The following is an 18885-nucleotide window of genomic DNA, read 5'->3' on the forward strand; positions in this document are numbered from 1 at the left end:
CTCTACATTGTGGAAGGAAAAGTGTCTCTTCTTAGACTGTAAGGTTGGCCATGCTCCAGAATATAGAACATGGGAGTTCACCATCCACAGGACTTCATGTGACATTGAACACGAACACAAAACCTTCATATTTGAGTGGTATCTGTTGCTACATTAAAATCTAAAATTAAAAACAACTGCATGGACCGACATAAAACACATGACTTGTCATAAAGAGCATCCTGCAGGCATTTCTCAGGCCTTGGGTAGAAGGACAAAACAGATGGACATAGTGGCAGCTGCAGAGGAGTCCATGTTGTCATGCAGAAAATCCAGAATAAGAAAATGTTTTGAATTTTATTAGGAAAAACATAATCAAGGTAAAATTGCAAAATCGATGCGAGGTAGAACAGATGTAAAATATTAAGAAGAAATTAAAAATAATAATATGCTTGAGGAAGCCCTTGTTAGTCACATTGGTGAAATAACACTTCAAAGGAAGAATTCAATTCCTGGGTTTCTGTGAAGGAATGATTTAAGTCAGAAGAAACAGCATCCTGGCGTGGGAGAATGAGTAGTAGATCTGAAAAAGATGGCAGACACCATAACTTAGAACAGGAAATACAATGAGGAGGATGTGGGCATCAGACAGGGCCTTGCTTGAAATTCACTTGGATCCTAACACTCTGACTTTAAGTCTGGGATGGGTCCAGAATGTGCATGCCTAGTCATTTCTCAGGGTTCCAATAACGAGGGACCAGAATGCTCCTCTGACTTCCCACTCTAGGACTTGGTAGGTTCTGAAGAGGACTTGAGGGTTCTTGATTAGTGACATGGAGGGTCACCGAGATTTTAACACAAGAGATTCAAAACCTGACCATGGGGATGATTGCAACTGCCTTGAGAATGGGAGGAGGCTGTGTTTGTAAATTCTAAAATGAACGCTCCGAAGAGAAAGGCCAGGAGAGTCTGGTGTGTGTGTGTGTGTGTGTGTGTGTGTGTGTGTGTGTGTGTGTGAGAGAGAGAGAGAGAGAGACAGAGAGACAGAGAGACAGAGAGACAGAGAGACAGAGAGAGACAGAAAGAGACAGAGAGAGACAGAGAGACAGAGACAGAGAGACAGAGAGACAGAGAGAGGCACACCAAGCTGAGAACTTTTGGTAAATCCTTAGAAAGAGACTACACTTCTTTTGTATTTCTTGCAATGTAAAACTAAGAAGAAGAAGAAAATATTGAGGGCAACTTCTGTTATTACCCTTAGATGGCCAAATAAAAATCTTTCTCTTCAGCTGCCTCTCCCAATATTATTCTATGTTTCTTTAAAAAATATTAAAAAAATGTTAATTTTAATGTTGGCTACAAAATATTTGCTATTTTAACCCACTACGTTTGAGGGTCAGAGAGCAGGGAAGTAAAGCTAACAAGATGACCACAGAAAAATTAGTGACAGTAACCCCTCAGACTCACGAATTCATACTTTGACAGTTTGGGTTGTCAGCCTCGCCTTTAATGACTGAGCCATCTCTCCAGCCCCATACTTTGATTATTATAGATAGGCTGTCCCTGTCTTTTCTTTATGCAAATTCACAAAAGTTCATGTAGTAAAAGTGATATCAAAGAAGGCACTTTTGATCATAACAGCACTTGGTTATTCAGGCTGTTTAGTCCATTGATCATGTGCTGCTGGCAGCATGGACACAGTGGGAAGGGTCTGAAGATAACGTGGTTACATAACAGTCACAGCTCGTGTGCTCTGCAATTCATCTCTTGGTTCAGAAACAGGACATCGGACATTAAACAAGTTATACCAGCAAGTACACTATTTGAATCTCTAATCGGGTTTATAGAAGACTAGCATAAGGCACTGTAAGTATGCAGAGGAAGGATATCGTCTACTTAGGTCAGTGAGTGTGTGATCCTTCTGTCAGGAAATGAGAGTGTACACGATACTTTATCAAGAGCAAAATTGGGAAAGAAATGAATGATGTGAGTTTACACACACATAAATCAATCTTAAGAAGGAAAAGCTTGCTGTGTTCGGTCCTGAATGAAGGCATGTGTGTCACACCTGGGGTTCTGCAAGATGAGGAAGAGGGCCACAAGGAGCCTGCCTCAACGAGTCTATGAAGAGCATGACATGGACGTGGAACTTCATTCTAATGGTAAAAAGAACTCTTTGGGGATTTCACCCAGAATCCTGATGTCACTCATCTTGTGTTTTAAACAGAGCCCCATGTCAGGGACTTGGAAATTTTCCAGAAAATGATTGCCCCTGTCCATGTCATCAGGCTTGGAAGCAAAGCCATCATTTCAGCTTCTGAAAACTTCCAACTTGGGGAATATTTAAGGGAATAACTGTCATATACTTGTTCTTGAACAATAAGAAGTGCTAGAAATATTAAATAGATTTTGTCATTTGCCCCCTTCATATCACATACACTTCCAGTCATTGTGTTTAAAAGTGTGATATATAGGTTTCCAAGCTTGAAAAGAAAATCCCTTCAGTTATCTGAAGATGTCTGAAGTGGAAGAGTGTGGGAACGCAGCTCAGACAGAAACCAGGTGACAAGAGACGTTTGCATAAGAGGCTGACTTCTAAGAAACCAGCGGACACTTGTTCTGCCCAAATGAAACCTAAATCCATAGCAGATTGTTTAAAACTGTTTCCTATAAGCACATCAATGTCCCACATCACTTCTGTAGATGCTGTCAGATCACACCCTCCCACTGGGATCCTCTGTATTCATGGTAGTGAATGGTTCCTGGCAGATACAGTGTTTACTTGCTCAGGAATGATTCAAAAGAGATCTATAGGTAGAATAGAACATTAATGAACTGCCAGTTTATAAGACCGTCAATATAACTCTCTTCCCCTTACCCTCAGGAGGCCACCTCAGAGTGGAAAGCTGCAACATGTCCAGAGACTGTAGCAATTTGTCTCTCAAATGGAAGTGTTTTGTCTTTGACTGTCCAGTATTTAAAAAAATAGTCTATAGAATAATTACATGAAAACAATCTCGATACAAATTTCGTAGAACAAAACAAAAATTTTTCTATTCTTACATCTTCACTAATGGAAGGCCCAAGACCAGAATTCAACGTCATAGAGAATTGTGAGTCTCCTTTTAAATCATGTTTCTGTGTGTTCACTATTTAATTATAGTACATGTTATTCAATAGTTTAGATCCTTTCCACATAGAAATAGATATTTGGTAATATTCGTGTCTTAGTGACTTTTCTAGTGCTGTGCTAAGACACCATGACTAAGGCAACTTACAGGAGAAAGAGTTTGTTGGAGGCTTCCAATTTCAGAGGGTTAGAGTCCATGACCACAATAACAGGGAGAATGGCCTCAGGCAGGCAGGCATGCCTGAAGCAGTAGCTGAGAGCTCACCTCTACTCTACAAGCACAAGGCAGAGAGAAAGAGCTCTCTAGGAATGGGGTGGTCTTCTGAAACCCCAGAGCTCACCCAGAACTCCTCCAACAAGGCCACGCCTCCTAATCCTCCCCAAACAGTTCCACCAACTGGCTCTCAAACATTCAAACTCAGTAGCCTCGGGGATCCGTTCTCATTCAAGCCTCCACAGCTCATATGCCATATTAAAATGTGTGTGCTCATGCCATAGGGCTCACAGTTTCCTCAAATATGTTGGTGGTGTTGTGTCTCCACATGTAGGAAGGGCCCCATCTTTAATGAAATAGCATCAACTCAGTATACCAGCAGAGCACATTATCTTCTTAAGTGAATTCACATAAGACAAAGGATTCCTTTTTAATACAAATTTTAGATTTGCCTTTCTTTTATGTATATGGTTGTATTTCCTGTATATGTATGTGGACTACATGCATTCACGGTGCCTTTCACATCTAGTAGAGGAAATCAGATGTTCTGGAACTGGAGTTATAGATACTAGTAAGCTGCCGTGTGGTTGTGGAGACAGAACCTATGTCCTCTGCAAGAGCACATGCTCTTAACCTTTGGCTGTCTCTGAATCCCTGATAGAGAACTGGTTTCTTAAGTAGACCAGTGGGAGTTTAAACCAGTCCAAGAGAAATACCAACTTATAAGGTACTGAAAATGTTTGTATGCTTAGTGATTTTAAATAAATACACTATGGCTTAGCCTGATATCTCAGTACTTCCCCCGCCTACGTTCTATGTTAACAGAAAGTATTTTTTTGTAGACAATCTTTATGGTTTCAGAATGTTGAAGATTTATTTTCTATTATTTTATTCGTTGTATAAGAATTTCATACAATGTATTTTGATCACATCCAGACCCAACACTCCCAGATACATCCATCCATCCTTCCTTCCGGATCCACTCAACTTCATATCTTTTCCTTAAAACCTATTAAATACAGTTTTTGCGGCCCATATACTCTTGAGTGCATAGCATTCACTGGACGGTGGTCCTCTCACCAGGGGCTACAACATTAAAAATAAAAAAAAAACCCTGACTCCCCTCTCCCAGGAGCTGTGACTCCTTAGCTAGGGGTGGAACTGTGTGTCCCCTTCACCTCTCCGTGCTGGAGTTCCATCTGACCTGACCAACAGAGGTGATAATTTTATGTTTAATGTTATAGTTCAGAGAAGAGAGAATATTAAGATGTAGGCTCTGATAGGAAGAGTAAGTATGGGTGTGTTTATTTTGATGTCTTTTGGTGCTAGGATTAAAAAGACCACAAACAAGATATGCTTAAAAAACAACATAAAATCATTTCCTAGCTTTGGACCCTGGGACTTTAAGATCAGGGTGGCAGCATGCTGGTGTCTGGCAAGACTTCAGCTAGGTAACTGCCCACTGCTCACATGGTGGAAGGGGCCAGGGAGTTGTCTGGGGAGCATTGTATAAGAGCACTAATTCCAGTCACAAGAGCTCTGCACCTGCCACTTACACATCTCATAAAAGGCTCCCCATCCTAACTCCACCAGCTCGTGAGTATGTGTTTGTGATCTTAGACTCATAATCTCAGATCCTTTGATCTTTTTGAGCTGAAGATTTATGTATCTTTTCTGGCTCGTGAAGGACTGGGGACTCCTGTGACGACCTACGTGGATGCCATCAGCAGTGGAGCTGTGCCTTGTCTGGATGATGCGGTAACAACTCTGGCCCAGCGTGAGAACTCAGCAGCTGTGCAGAAGGTAGCTGACCACTACAGTGAGCAGATGGCCCAGCGACTGAGGCTCCCCACAGACACGCTCCAGGAGCTGCTGGGTGTGCACACAGCCTGTGAGGAGGAAGCCAGTGCTCTCTTCTTAGTCAGGAATAAGTCAAGTTTTCTGATTTTTGACTTATTTCAAGTCTTACATCACAATACTCTTCTCATGAGAAATAGTCAAACTGACTTCCTACCGGGTTCTTTGAAAGTTCCTCTGTTCTTCCCATTTGGTCACATCTCTGTACATTTTCCTTGCAGGAATCCATAGCAAAGAAGGGGATTTGTGCAGAAGAATGAAGAGACCCCAGTGAAATACTGCTGGAGAGCTGACTCAGCTTTAGAGGCTCTAACAGAAAGTATGTCAGCCTCCATGTTTTCCATGCCTGGAGGTCACTCGAGAGAAGACTGAGCATGACTATTGGTGGGTGTCCATGAAAGGGGTGAAAGTGAGGAGCAGGGAGCACAGGACAGGGGTGAGGGTGAGGAGCAGGGAGCACAGGACAGGGGTGAGGGTGAGGAGCAGGGAGCACAGGACAGGGGTGAGGGTGAGGAGCAGGGAGCACAGGACAGGGCTGAGGGTGAGGAGCAAGGAGCACAGGACAGGGCTGAGGGTGAGGAGCAGGGAATATGGGACAGGGGTGAGGGTGAGGAGCAGGGAATATGGGACAGGGGTGAGGGTGAGGAGCAGGGAATATGGGACAGGGGTGAGGGTGAGGAGCAGGGAGCTCTGAGGAGAGCATGAGGAGGAGTCTCACGGGTGTGAGCATGCTGCACCACTTGAAAGGAATAATAAAGCCTGAGGAAGTCAAGGCACCTTAGCTCCTCTTCAGTGTTGGAGATCAAAATTAGACCCTTGCAATGCTGTCCAAACATCCCACTCCAGATCAAACTTTCATGTGTGTGCATGTGTATGTGCATGTGTGTGCAGGTGTCTAGTTGTCTTGAATGAAAGTCTGACTGGAGAGTTAGACTGGGTTTAGAACAGGGCAGCAGGGGTCAGAGTGCATAAGAATCCACAGAGGGTGGTGTGGAGATGGTGCATATCCCGGGCAATAGCAGTGGTTAAGATTTCTGAGCAGGTGGTATGATTCATATTTTTTTTTTTTTTTTGCAATCATGTCTCTTGCAGAGAAAGATTTGGAGACAGTCAAAAATGGTGATTAGCATTTCTGCCTGGTCCTGGCAGCAGGTCCGTCTACATATAGTCTGATTACAGAAAGATTTTAAGAGTGATTTATACCTATCATGAAAGGCAGCAAGAAAAGGTGAGTGGGTCTGGGGATCTGACCTATAGGGTTCTCCCTCCAAATGGAATGCACTTCCAGCCTTGCAGGATTGCTGCCAAAGCCGCCCCCCTTAAAAGGCATTTCCTGGAATGTAACTCTGATGGAAACTGAAAGCAGCTGAGCATCTTCTATAACTGGGGCATTTCTAGGAAATCAGCTGTTTCTTGTGTTAGCAAAACAGGAAAGTGGTTTTGTTTTTGTTTTTTTTTCAGCTCGATAGAGGTTTGCAACTACAAAATTAAAGTACAAAGGCAATTAAACCCCTTAGCCCTGTAGTAGTTTTCTTGTTTAAAAACTCTGTCTCTCTGGATGTCTGTCTGTCTTTCTCTCATGATGTGTGTGTCCATGATTGTATGACGCTTGTTTATGTGTGTAAGTGAAAGTCCACATGTGCCATGTTGCTGTGGAGGTCAATGCTCCCCATGTTGTTTGTTTTAAGTTGTGCAAGCTGGCCCACAGGTTTCTGGGTATTTTTCTGTCTCTGCCACTTGCACACTAGCACTGAGACTGCATATGCACACTACAGCATGAGCTTTCACATGGATTCTGGGGATTCAAACTCAGGCACTCAGGCTTGAATGGCAAGGGCTTTACAGACTGAGCCATGTTTCCACACCGCAGTGGACATTTGTGGAACATATTTAGAAACCACATTTTCCCACTGGCAATATCTATGTTTCACAGTCTAGAACAGCTTCTTTTCATGGCCAGTGGTTTTGGCTGGGAACTTCACCAAAGCCTCACAACGGTCAATGTGTCCCTTCAATGTCTGCTGTCTCCACTACCCTCCATGGTGCATGTCTCCACAGGGCTTCCAAAATCAGGGGAGCTGTGTTATTTTCAACTGTCCGTGTTTTCCCACAGCCTTCTTGTTACTTATCATTAAAACAGCCACTGGAAAAACATAGTAAAAAGGCAAGCTCAGAAGCTTATTATTTTAAGACACAACCTGAAAATTCTTGATAAAAAAGGTTGTACTAGTGTTTATAAAATCTCCTGACATAACTTAGGAGGGTGTGGGGGCATAAATAAGAATATAAAAATTAGAAGAGACCTAAACAATGGAAGAAGAGAAACAGCAAAGGAAGAAGAACCAGGCCCTAAAATATTCTGTGAACAAGGGGATTGGGACACTCAGGACGCCAGGAATAAGATGGAGCAAAAGGTTGAGTGTACTCTCAGGACATGTACGTCAAGGATGTTCTGTCTTTGCTGTTTATTGTGTTTGGTTTCCTATAGATGAGGGATGCTGGGGAAATACACAAGGGCTAGATCCCTACTCATGAGGGATGCTGGGGGAATATACAGAGGTAATGATCTAGACGCCAAAATGAGACCCCTGTTCTGACTTGTTAGCAATGTGGAGTAAAGTCTTACAACTGATGATGGCTGCCATCCCACCTTGCAGGTAAACCACCTCTGTGCTTCTGAGTCTGCAATCATTTTCTATGTCTCTTTGATCATCTTCTCTACAGGCTCATAAATAGAAAATTCAGAACACTCTGTGAGGGTAGCTGAGATTACATTGTGAAGCTCATCAGGCTCATTGAAAATTGTAGCACTTTCTTTTTGTTTTAAAAAATACTTTTATTGAAAACTTTTTTTCCATACAGTATATTCTGATCAAGCTTTCCTGTCCCCCAATTCCTCCCAGCTTCTGCCCATCTCCCCACCCACAAACCCATGACTTTTCTTCCTGTTTTTAGAAAACAAACAAAAGCAAGCAAACAAACAAAACCATAATAAACACACACACACACACACACACACACACACACACACACACACACACACTCTATAAAAACACAAAATCAGAAGCCATAATAAACAAAAAGTCCAGTCAGTTAAAAAAGGCTCACACAAAGCAATATCAGACAAAAAGCACAAAGACACCATTGCGTTTGTTTGTGTTGACCATCCACTTCTGAGCATGGGACCTACCCCTAAGTGTGGTTTGTATCCACTGGAGAAAACTGATTTTTCCTTTGCAAGTGGGTGTCAATTGCAGATAGCTTCTTGGTGGAGGTGGGGACCAGTGTCCACTGCCCCCTCTCAGTACTGTGACCCTGTCTGGCTTGAACCTGTGCAGGCCTTGTTAGTGCTGCCATGGTCTCTGTGAGTTTTTATGTGTGTCACTCCTGCTGAGTCTGGAGGATACTGAGTCCTTAGAGTCATCCATCATCTCTGGGTCTTACACTTTTCCCGCTTCTTCTTCCACATAGCTCCCTGAACCCTGAGGGGATGGGTTTGATGAAGACATCCATTTAGTACTGAGTGTTCCAAAGTATCTCACTCTGCATATTGTCCAGTTGTGGGACTCTGTGTCAGTTTCCATTTACTGTAAGAGAAAGCTTCTCTTATGTGGACTGAACAAAGCCCCGGACCATGGGTATTGCAATATGTCATAAGGAACCATCTTATTGCTACATTCGTTTGGCAGAGTGGTAGTATCTGGTTTTTCCCCAGGGCCATGGCATAATAAGTCAGATTCTTCATCACTTTAGTAATGTCATGTATGGGTTCTATCTCATGGAGTAGGTGTTACATCCAGTGAAAAAGTGATTGGTTACTCCTAAGTGTACAGCCCACAGTATTTCAATCATAGTTGATACTATTAACTCATCATGGATATGGAAAAACCTGGTGCTGGATGCCAAATAGATTGCTTCTTCCTTCTCAGATGGGAGTTAGCACTCTATAAGAAGTAAGGATAATGGTCCATGGTGAATTATAAGTCAGTAATGTAGCCACAAACAAAAGGGGAAGTGACTCAATATCCTACAAAAAAGTAAAATCAGGTGTGGTGATATTGTGTACCCCAATATATTGTGCACCCTAATAAACTTATCTGATGTCAGAGAACAGAACAGCCACTATATTAAACATAGGTTTAGGCAGTGGTAGCACACGCCTTTAATCCTAGCATTCAGGAGACAGAGATCTGTCTGGATCTCTGTGAGTTCAAAGCCACAATGGAAACAGCCAGGCATGGTGACACACATCTTTAATCCCAGGGAGTGATGGCAGGAAACAGAAAGGTATATAAGGCGTGAGGACCAGGAACTAGAGCCTTTTTGTTAAGCTTGAGGCTTTTGAGCAGCAGTACAGCATACAGTCCATTCAGATAAGAACTCAGAGGCTTTTAGTCTGAGGATACAAGATCAGCTGAGAACTTGGCAAGGTGAGGTTAGCTGTGGCTTGTTCTACTTTTCTGATCTTTCAGTGTTCACCCTAATAACTGGCACTGGGTTTGTTTTCATTAATAAGACCTTTTAAGAGTCGTGTTATAATCAGGAGAGAGAGCATGCTAACCCATCACCAAATTGCAGCTACATGCCTGAGCCAGACGAGCAGAAAAATCACTCCACTGACACCCTCACCTCAGAACTGTAAGATAAGGAAATAACTGTTACCTTAAGTCACTAAGTTTAATGGCCCATTTTGAAGCAAAAGTAACTGATATAATAGTTATTGATTAGCTAATCATCTTAGGTCTTAGCACTGCTTGAGCATCTATACAGTAAGATACTTGAGAATATATAGCATCTTCTCTAAAATCTTCAGGACTTTAGATAGTAACAGGAACATAATTGAATTTGTATAGAGATCCATCTCTCTCTGCCTCCACAGTGCTGGGATTAAAGGTGTGTGCCCCTATGCCTGGTGTATGAAAAAGTGGTGTTGTGAAAATCGCTGTTCCAGAAGAAAATGTCTATAGGTTCAATATAATCTCCACTAAAATTCCACTATTCTTCACAGAAATAGAAAAAAATATTAGAATTATGCTACAGGTATCATCATGCTTGACTTCAAGATATTCAAGGGAGCCGTAGTATTAGAAACGGTACAGTACTGGCACAGATATAGAAATGCCAATCAATGGAATAGAACTGGGGACCAGGATATACTCACTTATATGGTAGTTCTATTTTTAGTCCCGGAGAAATTCCCTCCCTGATTTCAACAGCACCTGTGTTGGTTTACACAGCCACCACGAGGGAGGGAGGGCTTCCCCTCCCCCACATCCCCACCTTCTTTGGTGCCAATAGTTTTCTCAATGGTATCCATTTTGATTGGAGTGAGATAGACCTCAAATCGTGTAAGTTACAAATCCCCAATGGGTAAGGATTTGAGCACTTTAAAAAATACTTATTATCCATTGGGTTTTGTTTCTTTTTTCTTTTTTCTTTTTTTTTTTTTTTTTTTTGGTGTGTGCATTTCTTCTGTTGAGAACTCTGTTTATTTCCATAGCCTATTCTTTATTGTATCATTTGCTTTCTTGATGTTTTCAGGTTGTTGTGTATTCTGGCTATTATTCCTCTGTCAAGGGTGCAGCTGGTGAGGATTTTCTCCCCCCACATAATCCAAAGGACTCTGTCTCCTCTTACAGAGATACTTGCCCCTCTGTGTCCATTGCTGCTCTAGACATACTAGAGGAAATGGAGATAGCCTAGCTGTCCAGTGCTGAGATGGCAGGGGTGAGGAACGTAATGGAAATGGGGCACTGAAATAATCCATGAGAGGAAGATACAGACCACCACACTAATGTAGACAATTAAGCTTCTAAAAGTCCTTTTGTTTTGGCCATTGACCAAGAGTGGGCACATACCTCAAAGTCTCCTGGTGCAGAAGGTCAGAGGTACAGCATTTTGAAGGCAAAACCTATAATTTCATTGATGCTGAATGAGAGAGATTATAAGCTTGCATCATTTGTTTTGACAGAACATGGATATTTCAGATACAATATAACACTTAATTTTGACTTATACCTTCTTTGGTTATTTTAGTTTAAGTTCATATATCACTAATTACTTTGGTTAATAAATCTGGACCATGGTGGTCATGGGAATCCCAAATGTGTTTCCATGGCAGCCATCACTGTTGGGGGTGGAGGGCTGAGAAGTATCTGAGGAGACCAAAATGGAGTCAGGACAGGATGGCTTTGCCTTAGTCACTTCAGTACAAGTGTGCAATAGAATTGTATTCAGTTGTAAAGAAAATGAAATTTGCTGGAAAATTGATGGAATTAGAAAATATTATGTAGAGTGAGGTAATCCAAGCCTGGGAAAACAAATTTCACTCACAAAAGTTGGTCTGTCTTTGAAATTTTTAGATTTCTGTGTTTAACTTGGATGCCTGTAGAGGCCAGGATGTGTGAAAAGGGTCATTACTAGGGAGGGCACTAAAATGTGTGTTATATGAAAATATAGAGGGAACTCTGGCATAAGAAGGTTTATTTGGGGGTAACAGAGGAGAAAGGAGGTGAGGGGGTGGAAGGAAGTTCATCTGAAACTGGATCTGTGTGAAAAAGCCATATGGAAATCTAGAATTTTGTAACCCAATTAAACAAAAATAATTTAAAAACTGAGTTTGAAGGGTGGTGACCTGTATGAGTGGAAAATGCTGCTTCTAGAGTCATAGGTTCTCAAACAAAAATTCTCATACCTTCTGAGGAGTTGTTGACCCAGGAAGCTCCAGATGCCACAGAACTGTAAGGCAGGTGTCCCAGATCCACTTGGGTTTAGAGAAAGGCCAGGTTAGGTCTAGGGGATGAAGAGAATCACCCAGAAAGTTGATCACATAGTTACCAAATCCTCGGAGTTGGGGATGTAACTCTGGCATACCTGGGGCAGGCCTGGAGCCCTGGGTTAGGTACCAGCACTACTGCACAATAGAAGTAAAAACTAACTAGAAGTAGACAACAAACGCACAGAAGGAAGAACACGGTGACCTTTGGAAAGGGCGGCCATGATGGAGCTTGAGGGAAGCCCTGTGGTCCTCTGTCTTTCCTGTGTGTCTCACTGCTGCTCTCTCCCCTCCCCCACCTCTGTCCTTCTCCATTCCTCCCTCTTCTCTTTTCTTTCTGCTCTTTTGTTTTCAAGGTAGAGAGCAGAAGCAGTTATACTCTGTAGCCCAAGCTGGCCAGCAACCTCTATGTAGCACAGGATGTCCTTCAACTTACAAACCTTGGGCCTCAGGCTGAGTCCTGAGATTATAGGTGTGTGCTCCTGTTCCTCCTTCTGAAGTACTCGAAATGTTCTATAAAAAATCTGAGTTTCACAAATACAAATATGTCACATTGTGAATATACATCAAGCTGTCTAGTCAGATTTTCTATAATGTTGTATGTATGTGCATGTGTGGTTGTATGTGGGTGTGCATCCCTGTGGAGGTCAACAATAGTGTTATCCTCACTCTCGCCCTGAACCTGAGGAATGAACCAGGGATTTCTGATTTAGCCAGAATAACTGGTCAGCAAGTGCCAGGGATCCCCCTGCTCCCCCTCCCACTACCAGGCTTTTCACCTGGTGCTGGGGATCTAAACTCAAGTCCTCATGCTTACAGAGTCGGGACACTGCCCAGTCTGCACTTTCTCTGTATACCTTGTAACTCTGATAAAAGTTAACTTTATTAACAACTTTATTCTTTAACAATTTTGAGAACTTAATACATACGATGTATTTTAATCATACTGGGCCTCACTCACCCTCCACTGCTACCTTACAACAGAATTCCCTCCAAATTCCCCCTCCCAAAAACTTCTTCCCCATCCCCTTTTCCCCTTCTTCTTCCTCTCCCTCCTTTCCCCTTCCTCTCCCTCCCCATCCCTCTCCCTCCCCTTCTTCAATGACCACCGAGTCCAGTCAGTGCTGCCCATGTACACATGGAGTAGAATCATCCCCTGGATAGTCAGCACACCAAGGACCACACTACTGAAGAAAACCGACTTTCCCTCTCCTGGCAGTCATCAACTGTCCATAGCTCCTCAGCTGGAGGGGGGGTCGTGTGACCCTCCCCCATTCACGCTGGAATGTTACAGAGACTATTACAGGATGAAACTGACTTGTTTTCAATATTGAACTTTGTGGTCTATGAAGTGTCCTGTACTGCACACACTGCACCATCTGACTGCAGGTTCACAGTCTACACTGAGTGCCCTCTCCTCTTCTTGTTCTTTAGGGATAGAATTCAATATTTAGCTCAGGCACCTAAACCCCAAATCCTCCTACCTCAACCTCAGGGTTATAGGGATTACAATCGTGAACAGTGAATTAACTGGTCTCTTGAGATATAAAATGAAACTATAAATCAATTTATATTGACAATCTGGACGCTTAACAAGCCATATCCTGGGCTGTCCAGACCCCGTGTTTGTCCCTTTCTGTGGTAAGCAGATATTCGCCTCCTGCTTCTTTTCCCCGGTCTGCTAAACACCCCCTCCCCTGCTCTCCAGAAACAGTTACTTTCGTTTTGTCTCTTCTGGATTCTGGATGCTGATTTCTCATCCTCCTGCACTGGTGTGGGCCTGACCCTCGGTGCTGTGCAGACTGCCCAGCTCTCTGGAAGCTCGCCCTGAGCTGGGGTGCACCAATCCCAGGGCCCCACAGGGCCCCTCCCCCACGGTGTCCCTTTCCCACCCCCCTGCTCCCACCCCATGCTGTCCCGGCAGGCTACTTCCTTTCCTCTTTGGGAGCCACCCAGGTCGCGGCCCCTGAAGGAGGACAGCAAAGGTGGCCCGGAAGCAGAGGCTCCAGGACGCTGAGGGGCAGAAACCAGAGCCCCGGGGAGAAGTTGCAGCTCTCCTCCCATCCTGTTCACAAGGAGACTGGGCTCCTGTGTCTGACCCTGGTGAGTGTGGGCAGGCAGGGCTGGGAAATCCTTTGCAGCTTCATTTGCAAGTGTGAAATGCAGACTACTGGCCATGTCATCTGTCTGTAGAGGGTATAGTGTTCACAGTGGTGCGTTGAGGATGTACAACCTCTGATCTCCAAATGTGTGAAGGTAAATAAAATTGATGTTAGGTGGGTAAAGTTTTATCAAGCAGTGAGGTTACCACAAGTGCAAAAGGAATTTGTTAACACTGGTACTTAAGGAACCGGAACAATTTATTCTTTTTCTTTATCTCACGATTTAAAAATTTTCCAAAAATCTCTGGTTTGCTATATAGATATTCACCAACTTCTTACAACTCTTACTCAGATAGTGTGGAAAAAGTTTGAACAGACAGAAAAATTAAAGGCCAAAATAACCAGATTGTAAACCTTTCAGTGACTGTGTATCTGCAATGCTGTCTTCTTTTCTTGTGTAATACTAGAGATATAATTGCTCGTCTGGTTTTAGAAACACAGAAAGTTTAATGGTGACACATATTTATTGAGCACCATGTGTCCAGGCCTGGGCATTTGCACAGAAGAGCCTTTCCTATGGTACTAACACAGGCCTCTCCAACAGTGCATTCTCTTTAATAAACCTGTGTTAAAATGCACACACATGCAGAACCTTTTCTGAACATAACTGTGTCTAAGGATCTGTAAATGGCCCTCAAAGCTGAATTGAGTTACATTTTAAGTGATTTATTCATTTTTATTTACTGTGTATGAGTGTTTTGCTTGCATGTATGTAAGTGCACTGCTTGCATACCTGGTGCCCCTGGAGGCCAGAGAGGGCACTGGATCCCCTGGAACTGGAGTGGCAGACAGTTGGAAGTCCCCATGTGGAAGCTGGGAATGGAACCCAGCTCTTCTGCAGGAGCAGGACCTAAGTTGAATTCTTGAGACCATAACAAGAGGGGGTTTGTCAGTCTCACAGCTCAGGAACAAGAAGGGGAAACATAGTGGCCTTTCAGAGAAGCTTCTCCTGCCTTTGCCTTTGAGGGACCATCTCTTGTGTGTGTTAATCTGGGATGTTGAGGAGACTCAAAGGAAGGCTGTGCCTAGAACCATCCCATAATGCCAGCAGCAGAGCCTGTGCTAAGGGAAACTGTCGATGTCATGTTCCTTACCCTGTCACAGACACCCTTGATGAACAGGTCTTACTTAAAGACAAACCAAGATTTTATATGGGTTATGTGAATTTCATGTTAAGTGTTTGGTAAATACCTTATAGCCACATCGCATATATTTTGGGAGCACCATGTGACGTTTCAGTGCATTTGAACACGGTGTATGATCAGCTCAGTGCAGTTTTCCAGACACCCTGGACATTCTGTTGACTATTTTCATTTAAGTTTGGTTGTATTTGAAAACCTTATAAAGTAGGAAGTCTCAGAATCAGCTGCTTGAGGAAATTCATTAGGATTAAGATGTATTATGAAAATTAGAGAACTGGAGAGTCTACCTTACACATGCACACACACACAAACACACACACACACACACACACACACACACACACACACACACAAGCTATGTTGGTACATAGAAAATTAAAATTTCTTTTCCACAAAATTATTGCCCAGCTCCCTTCAGGATGTGAAACAAAAATTAATAGTCTAGACGACTTTGGCTTCACACGTTTTCTCTTCAGGAATGGCTTTATTGTAATATAACTAACATCATATACCTCACCAATTTACAGTGCACAATTCTGTGGCTATGGGTATATTCAGAGGTGTGCAAACATATTTTCATAATCTGCCCTGTTTATTTAAATCCAGAGATGCTTTACCACAGCTTCTCTTGGTGTGTGTGTGTGTGTGTGTGTGTGTGTGTGTGTGTGTGTGTGTGTTATACTGTGTGTGGAGATCACAGGATAACTTTCGAGAGTCAGTTCTTTTCTTCCAACTTGTTGAGGCAATCTCTCCTGTACTTTTTTCCATGCTGGGAACTGTAGCTGAAGTTTTTTCTAGTCCTGCCTGGGCCTGCAGCCATTCAGACCCAAGTAAACACAGAGAGGCTTATATTACTTACAAACTGTATGGCCACGGCAGGCTTCTTGCTATCTAGTTCTTATATCTTAAATTAACCCATTTCTGTTAATCTATACCTTGCCGTGTGGCTCATGGTTAACCAGTACTTTTACATCTTGCTTCTTTTACATGGCAGCGTCTCCTGACACAGTCTTCCACTTTCCAGAATTCTCCTCTCTGTTTATCCTGCCTATACTATACTTCCTGCCTGGCTACTGGCCAATCAGCATTTTATTTATCAATCAATCAGAGCAACATTCACAGTATACAGAAAGAAATCCCCAGCAGGTACTCCAGGTTAGCTGGCCCTTCAGCTTCCAGGTGATTCCCCTGTGTTGGGATTTCAAAGGCATGCCACTGTGTTCCCCTTTTCATGGTGTTCTTGGATTGAACTCAGATCTCCAGTCTTGTGCAGACAGCCTTGTAGCATGAACCTTAAAAGGTCTTATTAATAAAAACAAACCCAGTGCCAGTTTTTGGGGTGTGGTGATATTGTGTTCCCCAAAATACTGTGCACCCTAATAAACTTATCTGGAGTTAGAGACCAGAACAGCCACAATATTAAACATAGAGGTTAGGCAGTGGTAGCATATGCCTTTAATCCTAGCATTCCAGAGACAAAGATCCATCTGGATCTCTGTGAGTTCAAAGCCACACTAGAAACAGCCAGGCATGGTGACTCACTCCTTTAATTCCAGGAAGTGATGGCAGAAAGCAGAAAGGTATATAAGGTGTGAGGACCAGAAACTAGAGCCTGGTTAAGCTTTTAGACTTTTGAGCAGCAGTTCAGCTGAGATCCATTTAGATGAGGACACAGAGGCTTCCAGTCTGAAGAAACAAAATCAGCTGAAGAATTGGCAAGGTGAGGTAGCTGTGGCTTGTTCTGCTTCTCTCATCCACCAGTGTTCACCCCAATACCTGGCTCCAGGTTTGTTTTTATTAATAAGACCTTCTAAGATTCGTGCTACATTGGGGTGATTGCTGGAAAATCAGAGAAGCAGAACAAGCCACAGCCACCTCTCCTTGCCAATTCCTCAGCTGATCTCCTTTCCTCACACTGGAAGCCTCTGAGTCTTCATCCAGAATGAATCTCAGCTGAACTGCTGCTCAAAAGCCTAAAAGCTTAACAGCCTAAAAACTTCTAGTTTCTGGTCCTCACGCCTTATATACCTTTCTGCTTTCTGCCATCACTTCCTGGGATTAAAGGCGTGAGTCACTGTGCCTGGCTGTTTCTAGTGTGGCTTTGAACTCACAGAGATCCAGATGGATCTCTGCCTCCGGGATGCTAGGATTAAAGGTGTTAGTGCCACCATTTTCTGGCCTCTATGTCTGTTTAGTGGCTGTTCTGTTCTCTGACCCCAGATAAGTTTATTAGGGTGCATAATATATTGGGGAACACAATATCACCACACAGCCTATTTACCTGCAGAGACATCTTGCTAGACCCTGGATGGTTTTCAGAGCCTTTTTCTTGGTATGTGGTTCAGAGGATCAAATCTAGAGCCTTCCATATGCCAGGCAAGTGCTCTGTAAGCCCCGTGGGATTTTAAACATAGAAACATTTCATCTGCAATTGGAGTAATTTGACTTCTTCCTTTCCTGATGGTTTGTATCTCTCTCTCTCTCACCTTATTTCTCTGAGGATTCAAGCCCTGTATTAAATAATAGTTGAGGGAATGGCCACTCTTGGCTCTATCCTGTATTTAGAGGAACTAACTTAAGTTAGTCCCTATCCAGTACAATGCTGTTGGTAGGATTATCACAGTACACTGTATTGTGTGCAGGTGTGAGCTTTCTTTTCCTGATTTGTTCAGGGCTTTAATCAAGAATGAATTTATTTTTTCAAAGACTTCTTCATCTATTGAGATTATGATCTGATAGGATACAAAAATTACCTTTTTATTTGTTAAACCTTGCTTTACATCTTAAAATGTGCTCTGTCTTGGCAAAAGACTCATGAGCTGCTGAGGAGGATGTGACTTCAGTGATTGTATAGAACATTCTGTAGAAGTCTTGTGAGTCCATTTGATCTATGGCACATTTTAACTTGAAGTTTGTTGACTTGCTATTGATGGGAGTGGGGTATTAAACTCAACCCCTTGCTCGCTTTGGCAGCACATATACTAAACCTGGAGTGACACAGAGAAGATTAGCATGGCCCCTGTGCAAGGATGACACACACAGATTGGTGAAGCATTCCATAGTTTTAGGATTAAATTGATTTGATAGGAGGAAAGGGTTTTCCTTAGGAAAGGGGGAGGGAGGTAAATACAGGAGAAGGAGAGAAGCACATAAAATAACAATGTGGATGGATGAAAAAGCCTCAAGGATTCACACTATTAACTATTTGCTTAAAACAATAAAACCTTTAGTGCCCACAATTCAGTGTATACATATACATATATAATCTTTTTTAAAAAATCTTATAATTAACTTAATTTTACATATTGGCCACAGATCCCCCATCCTCCCTCCTCCCACCCCCCCAGCCCTTCCCCCAACCTACCTCCCATTCCCACCTCCTCCAAGGCAAGGTCTCCCCTGGGGAGTCAGTCTAGTGCTGTGGGATGGTCTGTATGTCAAATGTGTTGCTGATTGGTCAATAAATAAATCACTGATTGGCCCATGGCCAGGCAGGAAGTATAGGCGGGACAAGGAGGAGAATAGAGCTGGAAAGTGAAAGGCTAAGTGAGAGAGACACTGCCAGCTGCCATGATGACAAACAGCATGTGAAGATGCCGGTAAGCCATGAGCCATGTGGCAAGGTA

General features: G+C 43.0%; 1 long non-coding RNA gene, 1 other non-coding gene and 1 pseudogene across 2 annotated transcripts; 2 read left to right on the forward strand and 1 right to left on the reverse strand.

Moving 5' to 3' along the window:
• The window catches only part of LOC128108691 (ATP-binding cassette sub-family G member 3-like), a 159554-nt pseudogene that overhangs the window by 71230 nt on the left and 69439 nt on the right, over positions 1–18885 (forward strand).
• On the reverse strand, positions 8135–12900 carry LOC128108692 (uncharacterized). The gene is made up of 3 exons (XR_008217586.1): positions 12396–12900; positions 11875–11972; positions 8135–9124 (listed from the first exon to the last, which is right to left on the reverse strand). It is a non-coding gene; the product is annotated as an uncharacterized LOC128108692 (long non-coding RNA).
• On the forward strand, positions 18217–18325 carry LOC128109225 (U6 spliceosomal RNA). The gene has a single exon (XR_008217759.1). It is a non-coding gene; the product is annotated as a U6 spliceosomal RNA (small nuclear RNA).

This window comes from Peromyscus californicus, unplaced genomic scaffold (assembly GCF_007827085.1).
Source record: "Peromyscus californicus insignis strain IS unplaced genomic scaffold, ASM782708v3 Scaffold_13__1_contigs__length_99412109, whole genome shotgun sequence".
NCBI classification, from domain to species: Eukaryota; Metazoa; Chordata; class Mammalia; order Rodentia; family Cricetidae; genus Peromyscus; species Peromyscus californicus.